This window comes from Delphinus delphis, chromosome 15 (assembly GCF_949987515.2).
Source record: "Delphinus delphis chromosome 15, mDelDel1.2, whole genome shotgun sequence".
Taxonomy (NCBI): domain Eukaryota; kingdom Metazoa; phylum Chordata; class Mammalia; order Artiodactyla; family Delphinidae; genus Delphinus; species Delphinus delphis.
In genome coordinates, this window is record NC_082697.1 from 22,690,654 (window position 1) to 22,710,088 (window position 19,435).

General features: G+C 54.9%; 1 protein-coding gene across 7 annotated transcripts in view; it reads right to left on the reverse strand.

The window, feature by feature from the left end:
- DLGAP4 (DLG associated protein 4) overlaps positions 1-18,298 on the reverse strand; it is a 201,320-nt gene extending 183,022 nt beyond the window's left edge. For all 7 annotated transcript variants that reach the window (XM_060030850.1, XM_060030847.1, XM_060030848.1 and 4 more), the window contains exon 1: positions 18,152-18,298. The gene's annotated coding sequence lies outside the window, so the exon portion shown is untranslated. The remainder of the gene's footprint in view (positions 1-18,151) is intronic.
- Between the last annotated feature and the right edge of the window lie 1,137 nt (positions 18,299-19,435).

Here is a 19,435-nt window from a genome sequence, read left to right on the forward strand (position 1 = left end):
CGCAATGAGAAGCCCATGCACCGCAACGAAGAGTAGCCCCCACTTGCCACAACTAGAGAAAGCCCGCATGCAGCAATGAAGACCCAACGCAGGCAAAAAAAAAAAAAAATCCTAAACAACATTTCAGCAAATCTAATTCAACAATATGTTAAAAGGTCAAGTGGGTCTCATCTTAGGAGTGTAGAGTTGGCTCAATGTTTGAAAATTAATCAATGTATTTCATAACAGAACAAAAGAGAAAAACCATGGGATCATCTCAAAAGACACAGAAAAAGCATTTCACAAAATCCAGTAACCATTCCTGGTTTTTAAAATTCTCAGCAAACTGGGAATAGAAGGAAAATTCCTCAACCTGAAAAAGGCATCTACAAAAACCCCAGAGCTAATATCATATTTAAAGGTGAAAGACTGAAAGCTCCCTTCTAAGATCAGGAACAAGACAAGGATGTCCACTCTCACCACTCCTATTCAACACTGCCCTGGAGTTTCCAGCCAGGGCAATAAGGCAAGAAAATGAAACAAAAGGCATCCAGACTAGAAAGAAAGAAATAAAACTATCTTTATTTGCAGATAACATGCTCACCTATAAAGAAAATCCAATAGAAGCCACACACAAAAAAGCTATTATAACTAATAAGTAAGCTTACCAAGGTGCAGGATATAAGATCAATATACAAATATCAATTTTTCTATATACTAGCTACAAACAACCAGAAATTAAAATTTTTAAATACCATATACAACAGCATCAAAAATATGAACTAGGAATAAATATGGCAATAGACGTGAAAGACCTGGATACAGGAAACTAAATTATTGCTGAGATAAGTTTTTAAAAAACACCTAAATAAACTGAGATATCTTGCTCATGGATTAGGAGATTCAATATTGCTAAGATGTTCACTCTCAAATTGACTTTTGACAAAGGAGCAGAGATAATCAGCAGAGCCATAAGGGTTTTTTCCACAAATGGTGCTGGAATGATAGAACATTTATGAGTAAAATGTGAAATTTAATCCATATCTCACACTATATAAATTAACTCAAAATGGATCATAGATATAAACATAAAACTATAAAACTTCAAGAAGAAAACATAGACTAAACCTTTATGATCTTGGACGAGCTAAAGATTTCTTAGATATGACAGACAACAACAGACACAATCCAGAAAAGAACAAATTGTTAAATTGGACTTCATCGAAAATTTTAAATGCCTGTGCTTTGAAAAGACAATACATAGACTGGAGGAAAATATTTGCAAAGCATATACCCTTTATAGGACTTGTATCCAGAATACAAAAAGAACCCACAAAACTCAAGAGTAAGAAAACAGACAACCCAGTTTAAAAATGGGCCAGGGACTTCCCTGGTGGTCCACTGGGTAAGACCCTACACTCCCAATGCAGGGGGCCTGGGTTCAATCCCTGGTCGGGGAACTAGATCCCACATGCCTGCCCCAACTAAGACCTGGCACAGCCAAAATAAATAATAAATAAATATTTTTAAAAATAAAAGATAAAAATGGGCAAAGATGTTGTACAAAGAGACACTGCACAAAGAAGATATACAGATGGCAAAATAAGGACGTGAGAAGTTGCTCAACATCACTGGTCATTAAGGAATTGCAAATGAACACCACAATGAGATACTGCAACTATTAGAATACTTAAAATTGGAAAGATTGATGCTGCAAAGTGTTGGTGTGGATGTGGAGGAACTGGAACTCCCACACGTTGCTAGTGTGAATTTTAAATGGTGCACCCACTTTGGAAAACACTTTGATAGGTTTCTTAAAAAATTAAACATACACCAACCATATCGTCCAGTCATTCCTCTCCCAGGTGTTTACTCAAGAGGAATGAAAGCATAGGTTCATACAAAGATTTGTACACACAAATTCATAGAAGCTTTATTTGTAATAGCCCCAAACTGGAAAGAAGCCCAAATTTCCATCAACAAGTAAATGAAGAAATAAACTGTGGCATATCCACACAATGGAATACTACTCAATACAATAAAAAAGAACAAACCACTGATACATGCAACAACATGGATGAATATCCAAATAATTATGCTGAGTGAAAGAAGCCAGACAAAAAGAGTACGTATAAGTCCACTTATATAGAATTCTAGGGAACACAAATGAATACTTGCCTGGGGATGGGGAGGGGCAAGAGTAGAGTGGGAGGGGGGAAGGGGGGAAGAGGAAGGCTTACCTAGGGCCATGAGGAGACTTTTGGGAGGGATGGATATGTTCATTATCTTGATCACGGTGATGGTTTCAGGGTGTATACATCTGTCAAAACCTATCAATTTGAACACTTTGACTATGTGTGATTTATTGTTATGTCAGTTATACCTCAATAAAAGCTGTTTTTTAAAAAGGAAAATAAATCAAAGTTACACTGGAGGGCTTCCCTGGTGGCGCAGTGGTTGAGAGTCCGCCTGCCGACGCAGGGGACACGGGTTCGTGCCCGGGTCTCGGAAGATCCTACATGCCGCAGAGCGGCTGGGCTCTGAGCCTGCGTGCCCGGAGCCTGTGCTCCGCAATGGTAGAGGCCACAACAGTGAGAGTTACACTGGAAGCGGGGGGGGGGGGCGGGGGGGGAGAAGGATTAAACTAGAATACTTTGACTGGTTTTTTCAACTTAGAGGTTCTATCATTTTTTGAGTCTTGAAATGCTAAGTCTCATCTGTTCAAGGATTCATAATCATTTATTTCCAGAGTATAAACATACCTCATTCTGTCATTTTGAAGATAACTATACTGAGGTTCTGAGATGCATTGATACCAAGTAAGAGGCTGTGATGCTAAATCATTTCTCCTAAAATGTAACACCCATAACCTGAGATCGTATGATTCCATCGCTTTCTCCATCTCCATTCTTTTCTTCAAACACGCATGAACGGAGGAATAGAATGGCTCCTACTCCATCATTAGAATTTAAATCACCTCTCGCTTTAGGGAGCCACTGAACATGATGTTTCGGAAGAGTTTTAAGTAATACGGGGATGTGCTTCCACCACAGGCATGAGCAGGGAGAGGGAACAGAAGTGAAACACAGAGGTATTCTGGAGTGTCAGCCCACACGGAGAAGAAAAACCTCCCCGGACAGAACGATCAATGGGACATAGCTCCAAAGCTACCGCAGACACCACTAGTGATTTTTGTTTTCATCTTTTTCCTTTAAAAATTTTTTACATTTTAATTTAATTTTTCATTCTTAAATGAACAGGCTTTGTTTTTTAGAGCAATTTTAGGTTTACAGAAAAACTGAGCAGAAACTACAGAGTTCCCATATATCCTTTCTCTTTCCTCCTTGTAGTTCCCCATGATTAATACCTTGCATCACTGTGGTACCTTTGTTACAATGGATGAACCAACATTGATACATTATTATTAACTGAAGTCCATTGTTTAAACTAGGGTTCACTCTTTGTAAAGTTCTATGGGTTTTGACAAATGTCTAATGTCATGTATCCACCACCTCAGTATCATACAGAAGAGTTTCACTGTCCTAAAATCCTCTGTGCTCCACCTACTCATCCCCCCTTCCTCCCCTCGAATCCTTGGCAACCACTGATCTTTTTACTTTCTCTGCAGTTTTACCTTCTCCAGCATGTCATACAGTTGGAATCAGACAGTATGTAACCTTTTCGGACTAGCTTCTTTCACTTAGTAATTGTGTTTAAAGCTCCTCCATGTCTTTTTGTGGTTTGATAGCTCATTTCTTGCTATTGCTAAATAATATTGCATTCAATGGATGTACCACAATTTGTTTATCCAGTCATCCATTGAAGGACATCTTGGTTACTTCCATTATTTTCCATTATATATACATATACCCATGAATCAAGCCATACTATATATACATTAAGGTTAGTGTACTCTACCACACATATGTTACACCTCAATACAAAACTTTTAAATATAATAATACTCTGTAGTCATTGACTCAGAAAGATGGCCAGCATCAAGGGGAAAGGTAGCTACAGACAAACAGGACTCATATGACCCTATTTATGCAAAATCGTCTACACATATGCATTTCACCTGCAGATGACTTCAAAACTATATGAACTAAAATTTATGAGAGTACTTTGTGTACACCAAGCATTGGCCTAAGCACTTTTTTACATCATTTCATCCTCACAACCGTCTTATGAGGTTGGCACCATTACTGGCCCCACTTTACAGATGAGAAGACCGAGGCACAGAGAGATTAGGTAACTTGATTGAAGTCAACTAAGTAAGTGGCAGGGTGGGATCTGAACTTAGGCCTTATGGCACCAGTGCCCATGCTCTTATGTAAACCCTGACCACAGCCCCTGAGGCTGCACACAGTCTGGTCCCTGTCACAACCCTCATGCTTTAACTCATCCTCCCTCCTCATCCCAACATTCCAGGCTTCTCCTCTTCCTTTCTCTTCCCTGAAAACACCACTGCCCTCACACTGCAGGGTTTGCACATTTGCCGTTCTCTCCACTAGGAACGTCTTCTCATCCCTCCGGTCTCAGCCCAAGTGTCACCTCCTCCAGGCAGCCTTCCGGACCCCCAGCCTGGGCTGAGACCTCTCATTTGCGTCCATCGTTCCCATGACTCTCCCCTGTGGACCTCATCACTGTTCTACCTGCTTTTTGAGTCCCCTGAGAGTGAGGAAGTGTCTGTTTCACTCAGATCCAGGTCCCCTCTGCCCACTGTAGGGCCTGGCGTGGATTGGGCACTCAACAAATATTTGCTGAAGGAATGAATAAGTGAATGAATGAATCCACCTGCCAGGTCAGATCGACTTGGAGGGGGCTCTGGAAGGCTGACATCAAAATGTCGACGATGGTCACCACAGGGAGGTGGATTCCGGGGAATTTTTACTCTCATTTTTGTACTTTGGGGTTTATCTGGCTGGATAGTGTTCCTGGTGGCAGATATCATCTTCCAACCCCTCAGCACTTCCCCTGTCTGGGGGACCCCCGTCTGCCACCCTCCTTGACCCCTACAGAGTTCTCCCAGCTCTGCCTGCAGCCCCAGTGGGCGGTGTATTAATAAACGGAGGGAGAAGGTCACCCAGCTTGCAAGCTCCGAGCGGAGCCGTCCTTGACCCAGGTGCACATGAAATGCGCTGGGGGCGGGGGAGGTCGGGCGAGGGGGGGAGGGGGGTGGAGCCGCTTCACCGAGCGCTGAGCACGTGTGAGCTATTTCTGATTCCCACCTGGCCGGGCACAGTGCATCTGCCGCAGGAAGCCGCAGGAAACGGGGCTGCCCGGCAGGTAGAACCGCTGGCCAGCTACCCTGCACACTCATCACACCAGACCTGGCCACTGACCTACTGAAAACCGTCCCTTAGCTCTCCAGCACCCAGGGTCGGGGGGTGGGGGGGGAAGGGGAGGGCAAGACCCTCCACCTGGCATTTGAGGCTCAGCAAGGTCCCCGCCCACCTTCCTGCTCTCCACTCTCCCAAGTGCAGCCAGGTCCTCACTCAACTCCTGGCCTTTGCACGTGCTGTTCCCTCTACCAGGAATGCCTGCTCGGCCCCAGTAGTCGGCTCGCTCCCACTTAACCTGTGGGTCTCAGCTTGGAAAACTCCTCCAAGAAACCTTCACTGATCATCCCCCCAGCCCTTGTCCCAGCGCTGCCTGCTATCACAACACAGATCCCGATGACCTGGTGGCCTGTGATCCCTCTCCCAGCCTGTGATGTGGCCACCTTGTGGGTCCTCCATAGTCATCTCCATGTCCCAGAGTCCAGCAAGGGAGTGGCCCATAGCAGACACGAATCCACGTTTGCTGACTGACTACAAGAGGGAGAAAGTGCTCCAGGTGCTGAGAGGGACACAGGAAGTCGGGGACAGGGGAGCGGGAGGAGAGCCAGTGATTGAGTGTGGCTGTGACCTGGAGGCCGAGGGTAGAGAGGTGTGGTCCTGGGGGGTGGGGCGGCATCCACCGTCAGCTGCAACCCCTGTCTGATGGGCTTGCCCTCCTCTAGCCAGCCGGCCCCAGAGCTCCAGGTACCAGGTGTGGCTGCCCGCAGGCCCCGCCTCCCCAGCCCTGACAGGCGCAGTGGACGTGGAATCTGTACAGAACAGAGCGTTCTGTCTAAATATATCTAATCCCAATACAGGACACACAGGGAGGGAGTGGGGGGCACGGTGGGCCTGAGTGCTGGGAGAGCCTCACTCACTCGCCCGGCCCATGGCCCCTGCCCCAGCAGGCGGAAATCCACCCTGGGGCCCAGGGCCAGGGGCAGGCCTGGGTGGGCTTTTCCAAGCAGGGTTCCCAATGCCTGACCTCCCCAAAAGCAGCTGCCTTGAATGTGGGCCACGCACAAACCAGGCCAGCAGAGGAGGGACCTGGGGGAGGGGGACACGGAGCTGGGGGAAGAGGCCTTGGTCCCAGGCAGTCCAGACTCTCCCCACCACCTTGTAACAAAGGCACAGAGAGGGAGGCAACTCCAACAGGGTCACATGGGGGTCTGGGGGCAGTGAGGGGTGGAGGACCCAAGTGTCTTGGCTCCCAGCCACCGAGGGCTTCTAGAATTCTCTTCAGCTTCTCCCAACGATCTTTCAGAGTGGGATAGCAGAAAGAGCACTGGGTTCAGAGTCAAGAGGCTGTGGTTCGGGACTTCCCTGGCGGTCCAGTGGTTTAGGACTCCGTGCTTCCACTGCAGGGAGCCTGGGTTTGATCCCTGGTCGGGGAAGTAAGATCCCGCATGCCGCATGGCACGGCCAAAGCATAAATAAATAAATAAAAAATGTTTAAAAAGAGGCTGTGGTTCAGCCCCGTCTCTACCACTGAGGCCCTCAGGCAAGTCCTCTCTGGGCCCCTGTTTCCCCATCTGTAAAATGGCCATAAGCACGCATCCCTGTGTGTGCAGGCACTCTGCACGTAGGAGTGTCCACTTCTTGGCCCTCCCTTCCAAGCTGGTCTCATTGGGAGCCCGGGCCAACCTTCTGTGAGCTGGTCTGCACTGGGGTGTGGGGAAGGAACGCCAGAAGCCTCCAGAGTGTGTGTGTGCGTAGGGGTGGGGGAGTCATGAGAGAACACAACAGCATCAGCTGCTTTTTCTTGACCACCTGCTATGTGCCAGGCCCCGTCCTACGTACTGGGTTGGCCAAAAAGTTTGTTTGGGTTTTTCCATAACATCTTACGTCACCTCAACGTCACACCAAGCCTCCAAGGCAGGCAGTGACGTGTTATCCCACGGGGAAGAGATGGGGAAACTGAGGCTCCGAGAGGTTTCTGTGACCTGCTGAAGGTCACACAGCTGGTGAGGAGAGCCAGACTCGAACTCGAGCCAACCCTCAGAGTCGGCTGACTTCCTCCTGTGGGTGCAAGAGCTCACTGGTGGCCACGCAGGGAGGTCCGCCCGTGGCTCCAGAAAGCCTCCCAGGGTCCTCAGGGATGAGGCAGTCGCCACCTTTCTACTCAGTCTTGCTCTTTCAATTAAAAACAGAAGCAGAAAAAAAAACCCAAAAAAACCCTGTTTACTGAAACAGCTGGACATCAACACTCGCTGCTTCATTCTTAAACAGGCACTAAGGCCCCACACAGCCGAGCCCACCTCCCGGCCCTCACCCGCTCTCACCCTAGGCAGGATGGCGCAGAGCCTGGATGCCGAGGACAGCTGGTCTGGGTTCAAATCCTGGCTCTACCAGCTGCTGGCTGGGAGACCTTCAGATTGTCACTCTTGCTCTCTGTGCCTCATCTCCCCACCTGTGAGAGGACAGTGGGTCCCCTGACCCAGTGTCACTGGCTGTACTGGAGAGACGGCCAAGGCCAAGTTCTGGCCCACGTCCCACAGGAAACAGCCAGCATCACTCTGGTTTAACCTATCACTGATGACAGGGTAAGATTCCCTAAAAAAAGATCCCCAGATTCCCTCAGAGTGGCTCCTGGAGATAGAATGTGTGTGTGTGAGAGAGAGATCGTAAATGTTTATTATCATTTTAAGCCATTAAGTTTTGGGATAATTTGTTATGCAGCACCAGATAACTAACACAGAAGGTCAGCCTTGAGAGGGGGTAGAGGAGAGGGCAGAGAGCAACTGGGGGCTGGTTCCAGAGGGTGCAATTTATGTCTCCCAGGCTGGGCATGCAGGGGTGCCTTCCTCTCATGCCTCCCCCCGACCTCAGCCTTCCCTCTATGGCTGCTTCCTTTGACTGTTTATAGACACAAGTACAGATCAGAAAGAACTCCTCTAACCCACAGAGCCTACCATGCGCCAGCTCAAAGCTAAAGGCTTTTGGACTTCCCTGGTGGCACAGTGGTTAAGAATCCACCTGCCAATGCAGGAGACGGGTTCGATCCCTGGTCCCGGAAGATCGCATATGCCGCGGAGCAACTAAGCCCTTGCGCCACAACTACTGAGCCTGCGCTCTAGAGCCCGCGCGCCACAACTACTGAGCCCGCACACCACAACTATTGAAGCCTGCGCGCCTAGAGCCCGTGCTCCGCAACAAGAGAAGCCACCGCAACGAGAAGCCCGCACACCGCAACGAAGAGTAGCCCCCACTCTCCACCAACTAGAGAAAGCCCGCGCGCAGCAACGAAGACCCAACGCAGCCAAAAATAAAAATTAATTAATTAAATTTAATTTAAAAAGATAAAGGCTTTCACATATCAGTTTTCATTCAATTCTTTATTATGCCCAGTGCCTAGAATAATACCTGGCACATAATAGGTGTTTGTATTACTCTGTATGGACTGGGCAGCAGTGATAAATAGACCCCAAATTTCAGGGGCTTAAAGAACAAGAACTGTACTCCTTTCAAACAATTGGGCTTCTCCCCAGGTTGGCAAAAAACAGCTCTGGTGGGTCCACAAGCTAAAAGAGGGCGACCAATCAGCCAGCTCCCCACTTGCTCAGCCCCTGGGCACCCCCATGGCGCCCCAGATGGGCTCATGCAGCCACCGCCCCCACTCCTGGTTGGGGAGGAGAGGCGCGAGGGCCCACGGTGGGATGTACGGGCTGGGCTCTGGTCTGAGGCACTTGCCACGTGACCTGGGCTTGACCCGGACATTTCTGTGGGACAGGAGCCTGAGGGGCACAGGCTGCCCCTGGTCACTGGGCGCAACAGTGCTTGGCTGACACCTATGAGCTGTGCACCTACTGTGTGCCAGGCCTCAGGCTGGGCACGGCTAGGGGAACCAAGAGGCACCAGCCTGGCCCCTGCCTGGAGGGCAGGAGTGACCCACGTGGGACGAGGATGAGGCCTAAGCCGAGTAGTAAATAACAACAGGAGCTCCTGAGCAAAGACTCTGGGGAAGGGTTTTCAGGCAGAGGGAGGCTGGGGTCCAGGGGACATGGTGTGCTCTGGGAGTCCCAAGTCCTTCAGCTGATCCGTAGGTGAGGGTGTGACAGGCGCAGGTGACAGAGGCATGGACTGCTCAGGGCTCTGGGCCGTGACAGGGTGTAAGGGGCCGGGTGTGGGTCTGGATCCATCTCTTTGCCTGTGTGTGGAGGGTATACGGGCAGGAGACCTAGGAGAGGGCCGGGACAGTCACCTTGACGAGAGGCCACGACGTGCTGAAGTCAAAAGATGCCTGAGAAGGGGACATGGGGCAGGGAAGGAGCCCAACTTCTGCTTCGTAGCCAAACCCCTAGTCCCACCCCAAGGGCTCCATGCCTAAGGCTGCCTCCCCTCCCCCAGCCTCCAGGAGTGGCCTTGTCATTTATCAAACCCAGCCTGGCAAATGGTTCCTGGAAGCCTCGGGGCTGCTGGCTGTGCGGTGGTGCCCCTGCCCACCCCCCCACCCCCAAAACGGGCTGCCGGCTGCCTCTGCCCCTGCCCCGTCCAGTGGCAGCAGAGGGTGAGGACACACCGGGTCAGCAGTCAGTCGGCTTTGGCCTCAGCCTCACCAGGCAGGCAGATGGCCAACGCTCCGTGCCAGTGCCGGGAAGGCCTGAGGCGTGGCCGGCCAGGAGAACACTGTGGGTCTGCCCTGCTCCAGAACCTTCTGTGGCTCCCCAGTTTCTCTCAGTGGGAAGCACCCTTGCAGGGGGAGCCCAAGAGGCTGGGAGGAGGGGCCCAGCTCCACTCTGACTTGCTGCAGAGCCTCAGGCAAGTCACTCAAACGACCTGAGCTGGACTCAGTGAGAGCCAAAAGCTTTCCCCAGGGACCCCTCAGGGATCCAACCCACATCCGGCCAAGTTTCGAGCCCCACCTGGACAGGCTGCTTCACTTCTCTGAGCCTCAGTTTCACTGTACATCAGCAGTGCACCGTGTGCTCCTCCAGGCCCTGACTGCCCCTCACATCGAGCTCCTCCAAGCTCCCTCCAGGCTTGAGACCCTCACGCTCCCCATGCTGCCCCCAGGTCAGGGCCTTCGCACCAGTTAACTCCCACTTGCAGGTCTCAGCTTGAGTGTCCCCTCCCTGGGGCAGCCCTCCCGGACCGCCCCAGCCTAGGGCAGATCTCCTTGTGCTTCTCTGCAGCAGCCGCGCCTGTCACTGATGTGCGTTTACATTCATCTGGGAGGCTAGGTTATGACCGCTGACCTCCCAAGCGGATCGTGGGCCCCAGAGGGCTGGGACCGGGGGCTCAGTTCACTGATATGTACCTGGCACCTGCTCTGGGCACAGAGCAGGCACCTACCATGTTGTCTGTTGAATGAATACTTAGAAAAAGAAAGGGAGAAAGGGAAGGGAAGTCCAGAGGGATGATAATATCTATCTCCCAGTGTTAGGAGGATCTGACAATATGCAAAAGGCCTGGCCTGAGCGAAGGCAACGTCACACCAGCCCCACACACCCAAACATACACATATCGCACACAGGGGTGGGAAGGGGCCCGCGGGCGGCCATACCTCCCTGTCCACGCCCACACCCTCCCCGAGTGCCCTGATGAACCAGACAGACAAGGGTCAGATGCACAGACTGGCAGAGGTGGGTCTGGCCCCATGACCCGCCAAGACCACCAGGCTGCCCAGAACCAACCAGCCTCCGTCCCCGCCCACTCTGTCCCCGGGAGGCCCTGCACACTCCCAGTCCTCCAGGAATCTCTCACACCCCAAGGTGGCAGGTTTCCCCCCACTACCAGGCATGAGACACTAACACCTTCTCCCTGCCATCTCACCTCAGCTTCGAGGACTGGAGCTGCAGCTCAGAAAATTCCCAGCACAGCCAGGTGAGGGCCCAGAGATGGGCCGGGGCAGCCTCAACCCCTCCTACCCCATCCCACTCCTCCTGCACAGATGGAGAAACTGAGACCCAGAGAGGGCATGGCGGGGGCGGGGGCGGTCATGGTCACCAGGCTGGCCTCTTGCCTGGGACTTTCCTGCCTTCTCACCTGGATGCCTGAGTCACACAGACCTGGCTTCAGATCCTCGCTCTACCCGCACCAGCTGTACAGCCTCAGTATCCTCGGAGATAAGATGGGGATGTTCACAGCACCTTGCCCCCTCACTGCGGGGTGCACACGTGGAGAACAGAGGTGGCAGAGGGCCCTGTCCTCCCACAGCAGGCCGAGTCCAGCCAGGACACCTCCCGAGTTGCAGGTGACCCCCTCAGAGCCATCACTGCAAAGCTGCCTGCTCAGCTCCAGTGTCCCAAAGCCCGGCTCTCACAGTGCACCCTGCCCAGAAAAGATAGGCAACCATGCCAGGGTCACACAGCAAGACCCCAGCATGCAGACACTTGAACTTGGGCCCTGTTCAGCTGAAACTCCAGCCCCGAGCCTCCCACCCCAAAGCGGATCTGGCAGAGCCAAGGAGGTGCCAGGGCTTGGCGGCAGCCGCAGGAGGGAGGGAGGCAGGCAGGCAGGCAGCTGGAGGTGGTGGGAAGAACCTTTTTTTCCCCTGTCTTTAGCAAACTCGGGTCCCCGTTTCCAAGCTGTGCTCCAGAGCCCTCAGTTGCTGCGTCACTGCACGCAGTCAGCCCGCAGTGGGCGGAAGGGGAGGCTCCCTCCCTCTGGCAGGGGCTGGGGGGCAGGGGGGTGGTGGGGAGCCAGGCAGAGGGTCAGGGGTGAGGACAGTGAAGGCTCCCTGACTGCTCCCAGAGGGAAGCCCAGCTGGATTCACCCCTGGAATCACAGAAGGCTGAGCTGGGAGAGCCTCAGAGACTTAACCCCTAGTGTCCCACAAATAGATGGAGACCATGAGGCTCAGAGAGGGGCTGGGATTCAGTCGGTGACACACAGCAGCGAGCTAGCTCATCATTCGAATTCCAAACCCCTATCTCCTAGCAACCGCAAAGCAAAGGCCTCCTGGACCCACCTCTGTCGCCACGGGCTCATCTGTCACTGCAGAAAGAAAAATGTCTGAACTAGAGGCCTAGTTCTCACTCCCCGGCCCTGGCACCTGGAAGCACAGAGACCCCCACCTGCACGATCACAAGCACCTCAGCGGGGTGTGGTTCTGAGCCCCTGTCGTGGGGCGCAGCACAGTGCTAGGTACACAGCAGGCGCTCAATAAGTGGTCTTGTACTCCATTTATGTGCCGGGATGCTGGCCCCATTTCTACATTGTCAAAGACAGAACCCGCCCACATCATGTGTTTTCTAAAGATGACCCCCTCGCGTACCAAATGTCGCTTCAGCCACTTTTGAAGTAAACTCCGGGAGACGGATCACCTGCACAGGCCTTCTTACGCTGAAGAGAGGAATACAAATGCTGTGTCTGCTTTCTGCCTCCTCAGGAGCACCCGCACCCCTGTGACTGGGCCCTGGGGGCCGCGGTGTCTGTGTGAGATGGGTCTGCCCCGTCATTGGACGGCCCCAGGAACCAAGCGCTTTGTTCTCCCTCTGTTCTGCAGTCACGGTCACTTCTCAGGACCCATGTCACCTCCCCGTCCCCCCCGGAAGCCGGGGAGATGGGCCACCTACCGGAACTGTGTGTTAGTGGCAACTAAAGGAGCTGGGACAGGCCACGGCTCTCTTACTAACAGCATGCTTCCCCCGGGGCCTCCAGCAGGGCCTGGGAGGTGAGGCGCTGCTGAGTGAGTGACCAGCGACATCAGGCGCTCTCAGACCAGGCTGAGCTCCACCTGCAGTGTATGTCCAGGTGCCCTCAAACCAGGATCTGGCTCTGCCACCCACATTTGATTCCCACGGCCTAATACCCGCCTTCCATGCCCTCCACCCATCACTTCTGTTGAACAAATGGGAGCTTTAGAATTTCCATAACACAGGGCTAAGACTAGACTCTAAACTCTAACCCACCTGGTTTCAAATCCTGGTGCCACCACTTCACCAGTTGTGGGGCATTGGACAACCTACTATAGCTCTCTTTGCCCCAGTTTCCTCGTCTGTAAAGTGGGGAGAGTAATCATAGGGTGGGATGGGACAAAAGGAGGGCCTGGATTTACGGTGCTCAGAGGCGGTGCTCGCTCAACAGAGGGCCCAGCACTGTGCATGGCTCCTAGGCGACGGTCACTGATGCTCTGTGGCATGAATGGGTGTTAGTCAATGATCCGTTGTCATTACTATTATCATCATCAACACCAGCAGGGATCCCCAAGCCTGGTTTTGCAACTAGCCCTGCTATAGGGTGTAGCAAAAATTTCCAAACAAAATTTGCTTCCATTCATTTTTGAAAAGGCCACGTCAGACAGCTCGGCAAGGAGGAGGCGGCATTGCGAAACCCAGCACAGAGGGATCTGGGCCCCGCTCCTCGGCTTGGGAAATGATCTGCGATCCGTGAGCAAGGGGGCCCTCGGAGCCGGCACCCCCAGGGCTCGGTCCAGGGGACTCCTGGGTTTATCCCCACTCTCTGAGTGACCCTGAGCAGCCACCCAACTGCTCTGAGCCTCAGTTTCCTCATCTGTCAAATGGAGACAATTTCTGTTTTCATGCGTACCCCTCCCTGGGGGTGGTTAGAAGGTGAGGGGATTGAATGTGTTCTGCAAGCTGTAGAGTATCACGCACACCCTACAGGCCTCAGTCCTGGCCTGGGGCAACCACCAGAAGACACTGTGGAGTGGGTGTGGGAGCAGAACAGGCTCCACCCCCCACCCCCCCAGAGGCCACAACAAAAGAAAATCTAGTCACCTGAGTTTTAAAGGGTTCCCCCCACAAGAGTCTGATGAAGAGGGGAGTGGGCTTGTCTTTGGTGCAACACAGGAAGCCCCTCCTTAGTGAGAGCCTTTCCCAAAGAGGGTGGAGTGACAGTTTGCACGGCAGGGGCCCCCTCCCAGCTGAGCCGGCCTCCACACTCCCTTAAACCATCAGGATCCTCCATTAGAAGGAACTTCGGAGCCTCACGCCCAGCCCCTCAAAGCCACCAAGCCCCAATGTGGGACAGCCCTCCTCACGCGCAAAGAAGAGGCAGGGCCCCTGAGGACTCCCTTCCCGGGATGTCAGGATCACAGACTCCAGACTGTGGGTAGACGCAAGGCCCCTCTGAGTTCACCAGGCCCTAGCTTTCACTTTACTAAGGCAGTCCAGAGAGGGGACATGTCTCATCCAAGAGCACACAGCAAGGCAGCAACAAGGCTCCTGGCACAGGCTGGACACCCACCATGACAGTACATTGCCCACCTCCATAGCCAGCCTGCTCAGGAGGCCCCCTCCTCCTAGAAGGACACATACCCACGCCAACCCCAAGCCTGCCCAGCACTTGGCTGCCTCCTTGCCTCTAACCATGCAGTTCTCTCAGCCAGCAGTGCCCTTCCCCGCCATTCTCCATCGACCCAAATCCCTCGAATCCTCCAGAACCCACCCCAGATCCAGTGTGTGTCCTCCAGGAAGCACTCCCTGCAGGTCCTAACTAGTGGCCCCTTCCCAGCACTCGAGCAGCCCCAGCCTCCATCCCTGAGAGGGGCCTGGCAGATGACTCGAGTTTACAGAGCAGGGCCCTGTGGGGGACCTCTGGGTCCCCATGCCTGGCACAGGGGTGGGCACTCAGCAGGCCTCAGGAAGCACTGGTGGCCCAAAGACAGAATGGACGATGAGGAACTGGAGAGGTGAAGGAGCTGGTGGTCTAGTGAAAGAAAGAAGGGATGAACCAGTAAATAGGTGATGATGTGAGCAGATGAACTGATTCAGGAATAAATGCCTGGCATGATGGGCACAGACACACCACCGAAGATGTAGGGTCTTGCCCAAGTGTGGCCCCTCACCCTCATGGAGAGCCTCTGGGGGCTCCTAGATGTACTGGGATTTTAGAGGCCACAGGCCCATCAGAGCCCAGCCAAATGCCTCTAGGTTTGCAGACCCAGCTGGAGGCCAGGAACCCACAGGGATGGCCAAGGTGGCGACTGGGACTGGCCAAGGGTCCCACCATACCCCACCACCCAGTCCTTGACTGAGAATGGCCTAGACCTGTCCTCAGCCCCAGGGGAATGGCATGAAGAGGCAGGCATAACCCTGGCCCTCCCCACACCAACCACACTGAGCGACATCCAATAATAAGGAACGGTGACTGGGTCAGTGAAGGCAGAGGTCCGTGGGGCTGTAAAGGTGGTGTCAGGGACACACCTGGCCTGGGTACCAAGGAAAGCTTTTTTCTGGAGACCTGGATGATTAGTAGTAGTTAAGTAGGAAAATGAGGGGAAGGAAGGCAGGAGGTTCAGGCAGAGGAATCAGCATGTGCAAAGGCCCTGAGGCTGGAGGGAACCTGGCCTGTTCCAGGAACTGAAAGCAGGCTAGGGGGATCGGAGCCAAAAGGTGGCGGGGAGGGGGGCAGCAGTGCAAGATGTGGCTAGAGGAGTAGCGAGTTGGGGAAGGAGGCTGGGCTTCATCCTGGGAGCTGTGGGCATTTACTGAGTACTTACTGTGTGCTTAAAAAAAAATCTGCATTCATGATTTTATGAATTCACATTCCAGAATGTTTAAGTGAAAGTGTTTAAATGCACTGTAATCAGACAGTGCTATTTTTTAATGCTTTTTTGAATGAATGAAACTATCAATCAATCAATCAATCACAGATGTATAGGAGGGTAGAGACCACCTGCCCCCATCACACAGAGTGCCCTATACAATTCCTCAGGGCCTCCCCATCACGGAGAAACGCTGGCACCGATGAAGCCAGTGGCCCATAAACCACACAAGAACCTAACGAGATGCCAGTGGGTGCCCCCGGTACATCCAGTACGTCACTGAGTCTTCTGAAAGCTCCAAAGTACACAATCTATCCTTAGTTTCCAAGTGCTGCACAGCCTGTCTTCAAAAACACCAACTCAGCTGCCAGGCAGCCTCGCGCTCAGGGCACAGCCCTCAAACCCACAGCTCCATAGCAAGGCTGGCACTAGCGGAATGCTGCCCCGGGTCCCACATAACAGCCGTCCATCAGCCCGCTCCACCCCACACCTCCTCTCCAGTCTAGACCTTGCCTTCCGTCCCCAGTGCCCAACACAGACCGCCTCCCCCTGACAAAACAGGGGCTCCTCGAGGGTGGGGACCACATCAGGCCATCACATGTCCCCAGCGCCTTGCACAGGCCTAGCCTGGCCTCTGATGGATGAATGAGGGGCGGGTGCCAGGGACACCACACACAAGCACACTCGCTGAAGTCCAGCGGCCGTCTCTCAGCTCCAGGAGGACACAGGAGTCCCGGCGCACCCCTGCCACGGCGCAGGCACGAGCACACACGCCTGCCCCACGTGCACAGCCAGTGTCTCCAGGAGCTGCTGGGAATACAATTGGCATCTGCCGCCGACTGGCTGCCAACAGCCCAGTTCCGGGGCCTGGCGGTGGCTCCCGACTCCAGCTACCAACGGGCTAGCCGGCTCTGCGGCCCCACCCAGTCCTGGTGCCCACAGGAGTCTGGCTCCGGCCCCTCAGGCCACCCTGGGGCCAGGCAGCCCACAGTCCCCCCTGTGGGACAGAAACTGGGCTCCTCCAACAGCCTCTCTGGGACGGTCCTGTACAATCTCGCTTCACCACCTCTGGCCTGGCAGAAGACACAACCCCCTCCCACCAGCGAAGGCCCAGAGGTAGAGGGAGCCAGGACCCCAGGGAACTGGGCTGGGCTGGGAGGTGCAACCGGGTAGAGCCAGGCCAGCCCAGCCTCCCTTGAGGCTGGGGACTGCAGCCCCCTCCCCCTCTGTCATTTCCACTTCCAGGCAGGTGTGGGTGCAGGAACCCTCCCCCCCGTTAGCCCTGCTTTCCAAGCTTGAAGCTTCCCATTCTAGGGGCACCTCCTCCGCCCCCTCATCCCCCAACTGGCCTTCCCCATCCCATAAGCCCTTCCCCTATTTCATTTTTTTCCCCACATCAACAGTCTCTGGCAGCCCCTCTGCAACACAGGCAGCACCGAGGAAGAAGGGAGAAGGGAGAAGCGAGAGGGATGAAGGGATAGAGGAATGGAAGGATGGAGGGGGACTGGAGGCATTAGGTTTGGTCGAAAGAGGCCAGAGGCCATCACATGTCCAGGTAGCACATATCCCCTCCCAGCAGGCCAGGCACATCTGAACCCAGCTGGCCTCTCGGGCCACCTGGTCCACCCGCCACCCGCTCTGAACACGATCCCCCTTTCACCGTGGGGCGCCGCACGTGGGGGCCTCCAGTAGCCATGTGAGCACCCCCCCAGCCCAGGTGCCCAGGTCAGCCCGGCCCCTCCCGGGTACGCAAACAGGGAGGGGGCGCTATGCAGCGGGGGTGGGGGGGTGGCCCCTGCCCCCTCCCCAGATGCCAGGTTCGGGGAAAGAGCTCGGTAAGGGGGTAGCCGGCCGGGCAGGCTCCCGGGGCTACTGAGGCGGGATCGGAAGCAGCTGGGTTGAATGGAGGAATGCCCGGGCCGGCCGGCCGGCAGAACCCTCCGTCTCCTTAGCTCCAAGGTTGGTGGGCAGGGGAGGGGTCTACCTGACCCCCCTGTCCACCCTGCTGATGGAGGGTTGGGCCGGAGGAGAGGCTTCCCAGCTTTGGCAACCGGTTGACAAGGGGGAGTCCGCGGGAAAAAGAGGTGGAATGGGGGCCCGGCCCCGGATAGAGGGTTCCGGGCCCAGCGCCACCGCCCCCCGGCTTGAGGGTCGGGGGAGACCTAGATTGGGGGATCCCACCCAGAGAAAGGGGCTTCCCAGCCGCAGAGCCGCCCCCTCGGTTCTGGGGCTCAGAAGACAGAACTGGCAGGGGGAGGGGGCTTTTCTGCGCCAGCGCCGCCCCTCGGTTTAGGGAAGTCTGTCCGAGAGGAGACCGGATTTGGGGGTCTTGAAGAGGGACGGGGCGCACCGGCCCCGGAAAGGGGGTCCCGGCTACCGCGCGCCACCCCCGCGCCCTCACCTGCGCCCGGCGCCCCGGCCGCCTCCGGCCCGCTCGACCGCTGCGCTGCGCCGCCGCCGCCGCTCAGGTCCGCTCGCAGGTCCTCTCGCCTAGGCCCCGGCCCCGGCCCCGGCCCCGGCCCGCGGGCGCCCCATGCCTCTCCTCTGACCGGCGCGGCGCCCCAGATGCGGCTGCGGGAGGAGGAGCCGCGCGGCCCCGGCTCCCCGAGAGCGGCGGGGAGGGGGCGGGGGGCGGGGGGCGGGGAGAGGCGCGCGGGGGAGGGGGCCGCGCGGCTGCGCCCAAAACCAGGCGCGGATGCAGCCACCGGCCCGGGGCTGGGGGTGGGGGGGCGCCGTTTCCAACGCCCACCCCCACTCACGCCCCCGCAACCCCGGGGGGGAGGGGGAGGGTCTCCGCAGCCGGCGACGCTGGGTCGCGCGCGAGGCGGAAGGGCGCTTGGAGATCCCTGGTTGGCCGCCCAGAGAGTGCAGGCTACTGGCACAAGGTCACACAGCGCGGGCTGCGGTAGCGTGGGAACCTGGAACTCCAGGCTGCAGAGTGGGTCAGCGGGAACGTAGGTTGACGAGCGCCAGGCCCGTGGAGAAGAGAAACTGAGGCCCACAGAGGATGAGATTGGTCTGGGCCATACCGTGCGAGTCAGGAGGCCCTTGGGATTCGAACCTAGGGGTCCTGCCGCTGGGAACGTGTGCCCCCTCCTGGTGACCTGTTTCTTGCAGAAACCTCTCCCTGGTGTCTTCTTGCCTATGGCAGCACGGGGGTTAAAGACAATCCCTGAAGTCGGATGGACCGGGCAGAGTACCCATCCTACCTCTCCTGAGGCTCTGAGATCAGAGATGAGAGACTGTTCTTTCGGAGCCCCAGTTTCTTCACCTAAAATGGGAACAACACTAGTATAGTATCCCCAACTGGGATCGAGGAAACAAGGAGATAATGGATGTTAAGCTCCTTGCTGGTGCCTGGCATTCAGTAAGTGTCAAATGAATGTGTTCACTCTCCCTGGCTCCCACATCTCCCAAGAATGCCAGTTGAATGCAGAGTCAAAATGGTGTTAAAGGTTGGCATTCAAGGCTCCTTACAAGCTCTTTTTCTGGCTTGATCCACTGCCCACCCACCCTGCCTCATCCTCATCCCAGAAACATCTGTTCCAGTGCTTCTCTGCCTTTCCCTGTGTCTGCAATGCCTTCCCACCATCTCTGCCCGGCAAACTCCTATTCATCCATCAAAGCCCTGAGCAATCAGTCACATATCCCAGTTTCTCACACTCCCTAGCTGCCCATCCATGCC